Source organism: Glandiceps talaboti, chromosome 4 (assembly GCF_964340395.1).
Source record: "Glandiceps talaboti chromosome 4, keGlaTala1.1, whole genome shotgun sequence".
Taxonomy (NCBI): domain Eukaryota; kingdom Metazoa; phylum Hemichordata; class Enteropneusta; family Spengelidae; genus Glandiceps; species Glandiceps talaboti.
The window spans coordinates 4,288,782-4,300,531 of record NC_135552.1 but is presented as its reverse complement, the minus strand read 5'-3'; the positions used below and the strand labels follow the sequence as shown (position 1 = coordinate 4,300,531).

Sequence of the window (11,750 nt, the reverse complement as noted above, 5' to 3'; positions counted from 1 at the left end):
GAATTGAATCAGATATTCACTGACAGACAATTGTGCAATAACAGATAAGTTGTACGTGCCAAACAGATTCCATGGAGTGACCTTATAATACAGGCGAAAACACTGAAGACAACATATGCACCCAATTCGTAGTCAGAGACTTTTTGTACTACTTTAGACAGTGTAAAATGTCAAGGGAAACCTACTATCTCGGTATCGCCTATTATATAGACAACCCTATATTCTAAACAACACATCATCAACAGTAAGTTACCGGCAACATAGTGAGCATGGATGTTCACCCCTGCAATACACCAGATGCAAGATACCAGTATCACGTGACCCAATAAGGGAACCTTCAGTAATTACATGGGTAGGGTTGGGAGAATGGGGTTGGTCAGATTTTTACAAATCGGTTCTAGGGATGGCAACGTTTAAATATGAAATCGGGGTGGGTTACATTTTACTATGATTATTTTTTATCTAAATTTGCATTGTTTTGGTATTTTGACATCCCAACGTGACAGTACATCTCACCACAGAAAATATCATTGAAATCACTCCTGACAACAATGCAATCTATTTTAGTACATAGTCGTGAGGAGAGGAGTGGAGTGGGTCGGGGCTTACGGGAGAGAAAAGAATAATATATTGGGGATAATGTCGTGTAGCGGGTTCGATATCGACTTCGAATTCCAGGCAATGTCGATAGTCCACCCATAGTCTTTGAATGTCTTGCCCTCAGCTCTGACAATTAGAAATAACCAAAGTTTGTAGTGTGATATAGAATCGTTACCATTAGATCCCAGACTCGAGTCCCGTTTCATTTCTGACAGTATTTTAACATACCCTAATTTATGTTGGTGGGTATGTTGTTGGAAAGGTCTATGATTTTAACCAATGTTTTTTGAAATAGTTGAACATCGATCGGGGGCCATGTTTTGAAATTGAGAGAGGATCAATTTTTATAATGAAATCAGGGAGAGTCACCTTTACGCTACACATTCTACTTGATCTCCCTGGCCCTCCCCTTGTAATTACTGAAGACTCCCTAACTATTCCATTACAATCAACGGATCATAAAACAGTATGTGGCAACAAGTCAAGTGTCATTTACGTCGTCACTTGACAATGGCTTTATAATAAATTATATATATCGGACAAACTGGACAATCACCAAGGAAATGTGTAAACAACAATACACAATATAAACCAATAGGTGAACACTTTAATATTGCAGGACATTCAATCAATGACTTTAGAGCGTGGCAGATGTAAAAAAGATGAACAGTAAGAATCAATTGAGAGAAAGGAATGTGTAAAAAATGATTACTAATCTTACTGATCGATATGAAAATCATTCATCCAAAATGCAATCGGGTTTTTTGGTGGTGGTGGTGGTGGTGGTGGTGGTGGTTGTTGTTGTTGTTGTTGTTGTTGTTGTTGTTGTTGTTGTTGGGGTTGGGTTTTTTTTTTAAAGTAAACAAATATAGTTGTGAAGCATAGCGATTGTCAAGCATCGTGGTGTTTTTTTAAAGATATGATTTTCTTGTTTCAATGTTATTAAGACTACATTCATGCCACGCTATCAGCCACCAATCACTCTGGAGTAGAAGCCTGATAGGGCCGCGTTGAACAACATGACGTACACTTGACAATCTATCCCTATTATAACTTGTGCATTTTAAAATGAAATGTCTTCCTACCTCCATGGTATGACAAAATGTGTTTACTTTGTAGTAGAAATGTCTTCCTACCTCGATAGTGTGACAAAATGTGTGTACTTTGTAGTAGAAATGTCTTCCTACCTCGATAGTGTGACAAAATGTGTGTACTTTGTAGTAGAAATGTCTTCCTACCTCGATAGTGTGACAAAATGTGTTTACTTTGTAGTAGAAATGTCTTCCTACCTCGATAGTGTGACAAAATGTGTGTACTTTGTAGTAGAAATGTCTTCCTACCTCGATAGTGTGACAAAATGTGTGTACTTTGTAGTAGAAATGTCTTCCTACCTCGATAGTGTGACAAAACGTGTTTACTTTGTAGTAGAAATGTCTTCCTACCTCGATAGTGTGACAAAATGTGTTTACTTTGTAGTAGAAATGTCTTCCTACCTCGATAGTGTGACAAAATGTGTTTACTTTGTAGTAGAAATGTTTTCCTACCTCGATAGTGTGACAAAACGTGTTTACTTTGTAGTAGAAATGTCTTCCTACCTCGATAGTGTGACAAAATGTGTTTACTTTGTAGTAGAAATGTCTTCCTACCTCGATAGTGTGACAAAATGTTGGTACTTTGTAGTTCTACCAAAGGGCGCTCAGGCTTAGTTAGTTATGTTTTACAAAAAATAAACAAAATAAACAAAATGGCCACAAATCAAGGTACATACAATTGTGACCATTTTGCATATTGCAAAACATAGTAATTCTTGTTGATGATGATAATGACTCTCTTGTTGGTGCTTGTAAGTAAGTAAGTAAGTAAGTAAGTAAGTAAGTAAGTAAGTAAGTAAGTAAGTAAGTAAGTAAGTAAGTAAGTAAGTAAGTAAGTAAGTAAGTAAGTAAGTAAGTAAGTAAGTAAGTAAGTGGGTGGGTGGGTAGGTAGGCAGGTAGGTAGGTAGGTAAGTAAGCAAGCAAGCAAGTAAGTAAGCAAGCAAGCAAGCGAGCAGGTAAGTAAGTAATACGTTATTATTTATTTGTTTGTTTGTTTGTTTGTTTGTTTTCGTAAACATAACTAAATAAGCCTGCGTGCCCTGAGGGTCTACTTTGGCTGTCACATTCACGGTAGTTTCAGATGTCAGTGAGACATCGTCCGCCACAGACTAGAGTAGAGACAGACAGGAGTGTGTACGTAACGAGATACACCGGACTAATACATGTAAAATAGTAACCTCAGACCATGAACATATGAATGCATTACGATGAGAATACATCCGGTTATAACCGGAAATCCAGTCGTGTGGGTATTTTCTTCTCACTTTTCTCACTTTTACCTATTGGTAGGGTAACGTGAGAGTAAAATTCACACGTGACTGGCTACACCAGACAACCAATACAAAATGTTAGTAGTCTGAGGAGTATAGTGAAACTTTGTTGGATTCTGGGGATAGAACTTGCCCTAAACATCAATAAAGAACATACGTTTAGCTATATTTTTTCAATCCGGGGCATTTCATTCTTAAACCTGACCCCTACGACTAGGTCATCGCACCAGGAAGAGACCCTATGATAAATCATCCTGTCATAATCACCCACTTGCTGTGCTGGTAAGGTGTCAATAACTGAATGTCTATATATGGTTCCACAGGCAAGTAGATGTTTCAGACCCTAGGTGATTAACACACTTTCACCTACTATAGTTTTCTATCACAGATCTATCATATATATATCCATCGTTATATTTTTTCTTTGTCTGTGATGTACGTCAGCGCTGTATTTTTTAGCTGAATACGCAGAAATGTGTCATTTTTCCTCGTTTTCATACTTTACGTATATTATGCACATTTATATACTCAACTGTTGTGAATAGCGTCAACAACGGCGGGTAGACCAGATGAGATGTTTACAAAATTTAATGCACATCTGGAGTGTCTTACGTATTTCCCTTTGCATCGTCCGCGCATCCGCCAGACCGTCCTACATCCTACAGTTTATTGCCCCCTTCTCCAAACGTTTCATGTGCCAAAATACACGTAAACACATTTACCTGAATTGAATCTTCGACTTTAATTTACATATTAAACCGACGATATTGATAGATTTATATTAATAGTTTATAGATATCTATAGATTCGAATTACTTGTTTCCTAACTCATTATTTTCAGTCAAACTAATTTCTTTTTCTTTTCCATTGTGGTGTTTTTGTTTCGTTTCATTTCATTTCATTTCTTTTCTTTTCTTTTCTTTTCATTTTTTTCACTTCACCTTGAACCTGAATTGGTGTGACGAGGATGCACTGCTACGTGATATATGGGGATATATCATGGATCTATTATTATCAATAATAGATCCATGGGTATATTAACATAACACAGCAAAGATATGCACAGTGGGAAGTGACGTCTGCATGTTTCAACGAATTGCGGAATTTCAGACACCGATATATCAAAAACACCACGAGTCCATGGATATTGTTGATAAAGCCATTCATTTGATAACAGTTTCGAAACATGTTAATGAATCAACTGTAGTTGTTATACAGGAACTGGTCGAGCGGTACTTGTATTTACACAGTAGAGATTACGCACAGTCCACTGACGAAACAAAACCAAGAGACAGTACCTATTGTGACGCCAACAACCCATTCATTCATTGTTCAACTGTGTGGGTTACGTAGTTCCGTGGTCGTTCAGAGATGTGAGGTTAATCAGATGACCTAGTAAAACCGCCATGTTTCGATTACTGATTGTGCTCTGTCTTGGTCCTCTCATGGTTGACACCGCCGGTACACAGATTGTACTGAAGAATCAGAGTCCGAATTCCACTGTGTACCTACCCACCCGTCAGAACGTCAACCTGGTTTGCACCGTCAACTTGAACATGACAATAATGTCAACTTTCGAACTGACTACAGTGCGCTGGTTCAAAGACGGGGAAAGTATCTGTACAATGCCACTTCCTTTGGAGAAATTTAGAGCAAGATGCGAGGAACCAAGAAATAAGCACGTACTCTTATTGAACGAAGAGGATAAGGCCAATATCAGAGCTGGGTCCGTATTCAATATGACATTGATAGTTAAAAACTTTGCTTCACCTGATGTCGGAACATATTGGTGTGCAGGGGAAGATCAACCAAGCCTGGGAGGCCTGCTGGCAGGACCACTCAAGCTAGCAGTGCTGACGGCTCCGGACATCGACGACCCGCAGTGTTCGATAAACCACAAATCCATGTCGTTTGAAGACGGAATGCTCGTGGCTATGTCGTGTGTACTCCCCGGGGGGTCCCCACCCCCACTTCTGACATGGTTTCGGAAATCGGTTGATGGGAAGACTATTCCCATGTCTAACGATAGACACCTAAACAATCTGACAATCTTTCACGTGATAAAGGCAAACGACAACAAAGCATTGTTCACTTGCTCAGCTTCACACCCAAGTTACTCTTCCGTACGTAACTGCTCAATAGGCCCTATGAACGTGCTCTATGCTCCAAGGGTTGCCTTAGTTTACACATACGATGACTACGCGGGAAATAACTCTTCCCTAAGTTACATTACCTGTATTTGTCAGGCCGATTCAAATCCGCCGTCAACCAAATTCACCTGGTCGATCGAAAACCTCGAATTTGCGTCCATTTCCACAGACACTGACAACGCCAGCGTGTTGCATATATATATTCCGAAATCTAGTCACGAATTCAGTACAGAGGCGAGAAAACCAGCAGTGACGTGTGAAGCGACTAATATAATAGATATTGGCTCTGAAACGGTCAATGTCAATTTGCCTGACGTAATGACAGAACCATCGGAAAGCCAGAGTAACCTGACGTCGCTGCCTTTCTTGGGACCCGTCATCGGAGCCTTTTTCGCAGGTGTAATAATTTCTCTGATTATTTGTACAATTGTGTATGTCATACGAATAAGACGCAGGTCGTTTGGGTTGCGTCAACCTAACACAATCGTTTATTCGGACGAGTCGAACTCTGTGACGGTTCGGCCATATTATATCGGATATATACGCGATGGTCAAGCGACCACTAATACAAACGAAACTCCAGGCCAGCCTGTCTATGAAGACATGCAAGGACAAGTATCGACGGAACCTATGTTGAACGTCAATCCCATTGACGACAGTCGTTACACACCTTTAATTCAAGGGGAACATCCCGATTCGTACGAGAAACTACAACACGGGCCTGGTGGTAATGACTATGAAGACACGGAAAGCCTGAATTATGCCGAACCTGACCAATTTGTAGCAAATGGAAAATAATATAGTGAAAGTAAGATTAGCAATGCGAGGTGTGACTGCGGATACTACAAACGTAGAAACGAAGGTATGTGGATAGGCTATCCACTGTATGGCAAAAACATGACAAACTCCGTGATCTTGAGTTAAACCACAGATAAGTATGTGTTGGTTATCTGTGGTTAAACCAAGGACATCTTCACAGAGCCCTTGTCTAGTCGCGAAAGATGTCATTATACATGCATGTCAATGTTACTGCCAATCCTCAATCATGACATTAAGTCTTCGATTTGGAGCCGTGGTCACGTGCTTTGGAGGAATCTATAGATGTATAAGTGCCTGACCTGTATATGAACACCGTGACATACAGTGTTAGTGATGTTACTGAAGGAAGGTACCCAGTCTGATTAAAATCTGATGTGATGAAAGCGGATAAAATACCTCTATTTTCATCATTTTGTGTCGTTTGTTTTGTTCTCTTGATTGGTTGAAAAAAACTTTCAAGATCCCTGAGATTCAAAAGATTTTCAACTATACAGGGTCAAATGTGGGAAGGCGGCAATCACCCAGAACAAGACAAATGACACAAAAAGATGGAAATAGAGGTAAATCAAGACATCTAGCCGCTTTCACCACATCATATTGTAATCAGAGTGGACGGTGCCGTGAGAGACCCATTATGGTAGGAATTAATGTCATCCAAACTACACCTGTTTTAAAGTTCATATGCTATCGCATTAAAATTGATGTTCGTTTTAGACGTTTGGGGTTTCTCTCCAACATCGATAAGGTTTTAGATCTGCGACGTAGAAAAAATTAATTCCGACACCGCACGCGACAAAGAACAGGATCGGCGAATATCTACTGAAGATGGAAATTTTACCACAGACACAGATCTAGACAAGAAAGTTTGTGGTTTTACCACGGACAATTGGGTGAACCAGGGTCTATGGTATCACCGACAGTTCAAACTAGTGTGTCGTCGAACTGCAAAGTTATTCGGATAATCTATATTGTAGATAGTGGAACATATCACGTGCATATATAGAGTTGTAGTACATTGGAAGTCTGTTTTCAGACTGTTAATCACTATCTTACGTGAACAAATAGGATGTATATTTATTAGAACATATAGACCTGTTGCCGGTTCCAAGATGCACTGCGCGTCTCTCCATACAATATACCATGTATGGTGTGCGCGTTGAAGGGGTTGCATGCGCTAGAGACTGGGTGTGTGTGTGGGGGGGGGGGGTGTCACCTGACCGTACCCTGTGTTCACCCGTAAAATCCCTCTCAGTCATGTCATTGTTGGTGTTTCGTCTTTGTTCTATGAAATCACTCATAATCAAAGAGATCCATCATTTCCTGCTGAAAATGTTATTTCAAACGTAATAAAGACAAAACAAGACTTAGTAAATATAACAACATAAGCGACGTGCGTTGCATCTTGGAACCGGAAAATCGACTATACATATGTACATACACACGTGCATCCATACATACATACATACATACATACATACATACATACATACATACTAGTACATACATACATCCATACATACATACATACATACATACATACATACATACATACATACATACATACATACATACATACATACATACATACATACATACATACTAATAGATCTGACTTGATATTTGCCCGATCTTATTTACAAAAAGAGAATGTACTACAAGTTGGACTGAGAAAGTTTGCAGTTGTATTATAATATTATACAAATACAATTTTGCTAAATTAGCAGCCGCGATGTGAAGACATTTAACGTAATTTGTAAATTGGCAACTGTATATATTTTTACAACCCGATAATATTTGGGTGCCACATTTTTACGTGATGTAGTTTTTGAATAATGAGTCATCATGTTTAACAGTTTTGACGTGATGTTAACGGTTACGTCATCAGATTCATTTTATAAGACCTACAGCACAATGACATTCTTAGCTTCCGTTCTGTTAATAATGAATAAATTATTTTACTAGTAAGCTTCAGTCACGTGTTCGTTTTCACTCTGTCCTTTTATCTCTACACTTTTGCTAGCAAAACTATTTACAAGTACAGAATATAGTGGCCAGTCACAATGACACTACATGCGACTACTTTGAACGTGACAATTCCGTAGTAAACAAAAACACAAAATGTTATGCTTGAAATTGAATTTCCTCGTGACAGGAGACACACATGTGGTTGATAAACGAATTTGTTAATTTAACAAATTCAAAATTACTGTATGGTGAGTTTCTTTCATTTATAGCAAACCAAAAAAAAGTTGATATACAACTTATTTCAAAACTAACAAGTACAATTATAGGACATTGGGTCTTAAAAACTGAATCAGAGTACAAGGGAGCTATTAAAGTAAAGAGAAGGGAAAGTGAAAGCTGCGTATCTGCCCTCCCACTGTGATATGACACGACCTGTCATCCCGCCAGATTTGCCTGCCCACTGCATTTACTCGGGATGCTATTTGATAAACTCACAACAAAACAGTTTCTCCTAATATATACGCATTGACAGTTATCAGTTGACATATTAGATTGTGCTGCAATCTCAATGCACTGCCTCGTCAGTTTCGATGACACACGTGGTCAAAAATTAATTATTGTATTACACAATTAATTTAAATCTTGTGAATATTGTAAAAAAAAAAAGAGAGAGTAAAATTTGTTCACTAACTCCCTGAAAAAAAATATCGAAAACTGCCCGCTTTGCCCACTGCCTTCCCCTTTCTCTATATCTTACAGCTGAAATATATGCTACCCGCTGAAATACTGGGTCATTTTCCCCTCCCCGAATCTGGCCATGCAAGTTTGGAAATTGCCCGCCCACTGAAAAATCGTGTACGAACAGCAGCTTCGTTGGCTGCACGGTAATTTGATTTCATAGTAGTGTTTTGTTTCGCTTCGGCATTTGCCAAGAACCTTTAAAAGTCTTTAAAAGTTAGAAGCCGTGAGAGACACATGTACCTATCTTCGTAAACCACAGCCTCTTTTACAGCAACGTCCAGGACGCACCACCGCAGAATATTAAAATATTAAACCGCTCTGATTTGCGAGAATGCGTGTACCTTAGCTTGGAATTTGATATTTGTTGCTAGTTTCTGCACTTAGCACAACAATTTTTCTTACTTCATACCCTAAAAGTAAGTATGTTTTTCTTCTTGATTTTGGTCATGTTCTTCCCACTTTTAGCCGGTGATTTACGGAACAAGTTTGTCGAAATTCCTCCATCCCATTCCCAGATATCAAATGATGTAGACCTACCCATACCCGGTACCCCTATTAAACTTGAGTTGCGTCACTTTCAACAACTGCAAGAAAAAAATGTTGAGTTTGGTAATCTGCAACGAATCGGGAGCATGTACCCTAATTACATTATTAACTGTAAGCGATATCGATGTCGATAGCACAAAACATGACGGTCAGGGAGTTTTCATATCGCAACAACCCATCATGTGATGAATCAATAGTAAATGGCATAATTGCGCATGTGCATATACTTCCGGGTTGGGTTCAAGGGTCACTGTGCTCGTCCCATATTAGTCATCACAGAAATTGAGATGTCAATCGTACGTTTGAGCTAGTGGAGGTACGTAGCTATGTTATCGTTACGTGTGGTTTAACAGGGAAGTCTGCATTTGTTTAATTAAGTTCCAATATTTATCTACTTATCCAGTATTCGCTAGTGTTTCAATGGTTCACCGGATAAGCTAAGATAAGCCATTCACACGTACTTCTCCTCTCGTCTGTACTCATGTACCACTGCCAGATCTAGAGTCGACACTCGACTGAACGTAGCAGCCACCTCGCCATCAGCCACCGATGGGGGCGCTGTTCACAGTAGCCTGAATAGCTCAAACCACAGACACTCGTGACCGTGCTCAAACTATACGTACATAGCTTGTCCGTCAGCAAGGAAACAACGCATTTTAATTGCTGTAAGTAGTAGTGATACTAGATTACTACCTATGAATACTAAAATTTGACCCTGGAAGAATAATTGTTGACTTTATTGAAATTATTAATCTTTTCATGTTCCACCATGTAACCTATAGGCATGTATAGAGATGGGGAGTCAGTGGATATTTGAATAAATATTTCTCCAAAAATATTGAGTGTGCATTCTAACCAACTAGTACACACTATCAGTATGCATCTCAGCTATAGCCCTGTATAGGTGGTTTGAAATAATTATTGTCATTGATACCCAGCAGACACGACTTTTTGAACTCAATATGGCCTTCTGGGTAATTTCCAATGTAATACTAACAGCTGTAATTGACAAACAATAGAGTGTGCACACATTTTTATAGCTGTAAGTAGTAGTGATACAACCTATTAATACTTGAATTTATCCCTATAAGAATAATTATTGTCTTTATTGAAATTATTAAACTTTTCATGTTCCACCATGTAACCTATAGGCATGTATAGAGATGGGGAGTCATTGGATATTTCAATAAATATTTCTCCAAAAATATTGAGTGTGCACTCTAACCAACTGGTACACATTATCAGTATGCATCTCAGCTATAGCCCTGTATGGGTGGTTTGAAATAATTATTGTCATTGATACCCAGCAGACACGACTTTATGAACTCAATATGGCCTTCTGGGTAATTTCCAATCTAATACGAGGAGCTGTAATTGACAAACAATGGGGTGTGCACACATTTCAAATATTGAATGTAGTAGTGATACTACCTATGAATACTTAAATTTATCTCTGGAAGAATAAATATTGTCTTTATTGAAATTATTTAACTTTTCATGTTCCACCATGTAACCTATAGGCATGTATAGAGATGGGGAGTCATTGGATATTTGAATAAATATTTCTCCAAAAATATTGAGTGTGCACTCTAACAAACTAGCACACATTATCAGTATGCATCTCAGCTATAGCCCTGTATAGGTGGTTTGAAATAATTATTGTCATTGATACCCAGCAGACACGACTTTATGAACTCAATATGGCCTTCTGGGTAATTTCCAATCTAATACGAGGAGCTGTAATTGACAAACAATGGGGTGTGCACACATTTCAAATATTGAATGTAGTACTGATACTACCTATGAATACTTGAATTTATCCCTATAAGAATAATTATTGTCTTTATTGAAATTATTAAACTTTTCATGTTCCACCATGTAACCTATAGGCATGTATAGAGATGGGGAGTCATTGGATATTTCAATAAATATTTCTCCAAAAATATTGAGTGTGCACTCTAACCAACTAGTACACATTATCAGTATGCATCTCAGCTATAGCCCTGTATAGGTGGTTTGAAATAATTATTGTCATTGATACCCAGCAGACACGACTTTATGAACTCAATATGGCCTTCTGGGTAATTTCCAATCTAATACGAGGAGCTGTAATTGACAAACAATGGGGTGTGCACACATTTCAAATATGTAATGTAGTAGTGATACTACCTATGAATACTTAAATTTATCTCTGGAAGAATAAATATTGTCTTTATTGAAATTATTTAACTTTTCATGTTCCACCATGTAACCTATAGGCATGTATAGAGATGGGGAGTCATTGGATATTTGAATAAATATTTCTCCAAAAATATTGAGTGTGCACTCTAACAAACTAGCACACATTATCAGTATGCATCTCAGCTATAGCCCTGTATGGGTGGTTTGAAATAATTATTGTCATTGATACCCAGCAGACACGACTTTATGAACTCAATATGGCCTTCTGGGTAATTTCCAATCTAATACGAGGAGCTGTAATTGACAAACAATGGGGTGTGCACACATTTCAAATATGTAATGTAGTAGTGATACTACCTATGAATACTTAAATTTATCTCTGGAAG

The 11,750-nt window shown here is 38.4% G+C and overlaps 1 protein-coding gene across 1 annotated transcript in view; it reads left to right on the top strand.

Moving 5' to 3' along the window:
- Positions 1-9,459: 9,459 nt before the first annotated feature.
- The window catches only part of LOC144433922 (uncharacterized), a 36,903-nt gene continuing 34,612 nt past the window's right edge, over positions 9,460-11,750 (top strand). The window contains exon 1 of the mRNA XM_078122327.1: positions 9,460-9,499. The gene's annotated coding sequence lies outside the window, so the exon portion shown is untranslated. The remainder of the gene's footprint in view (positions 9,500-11,750) is intronic.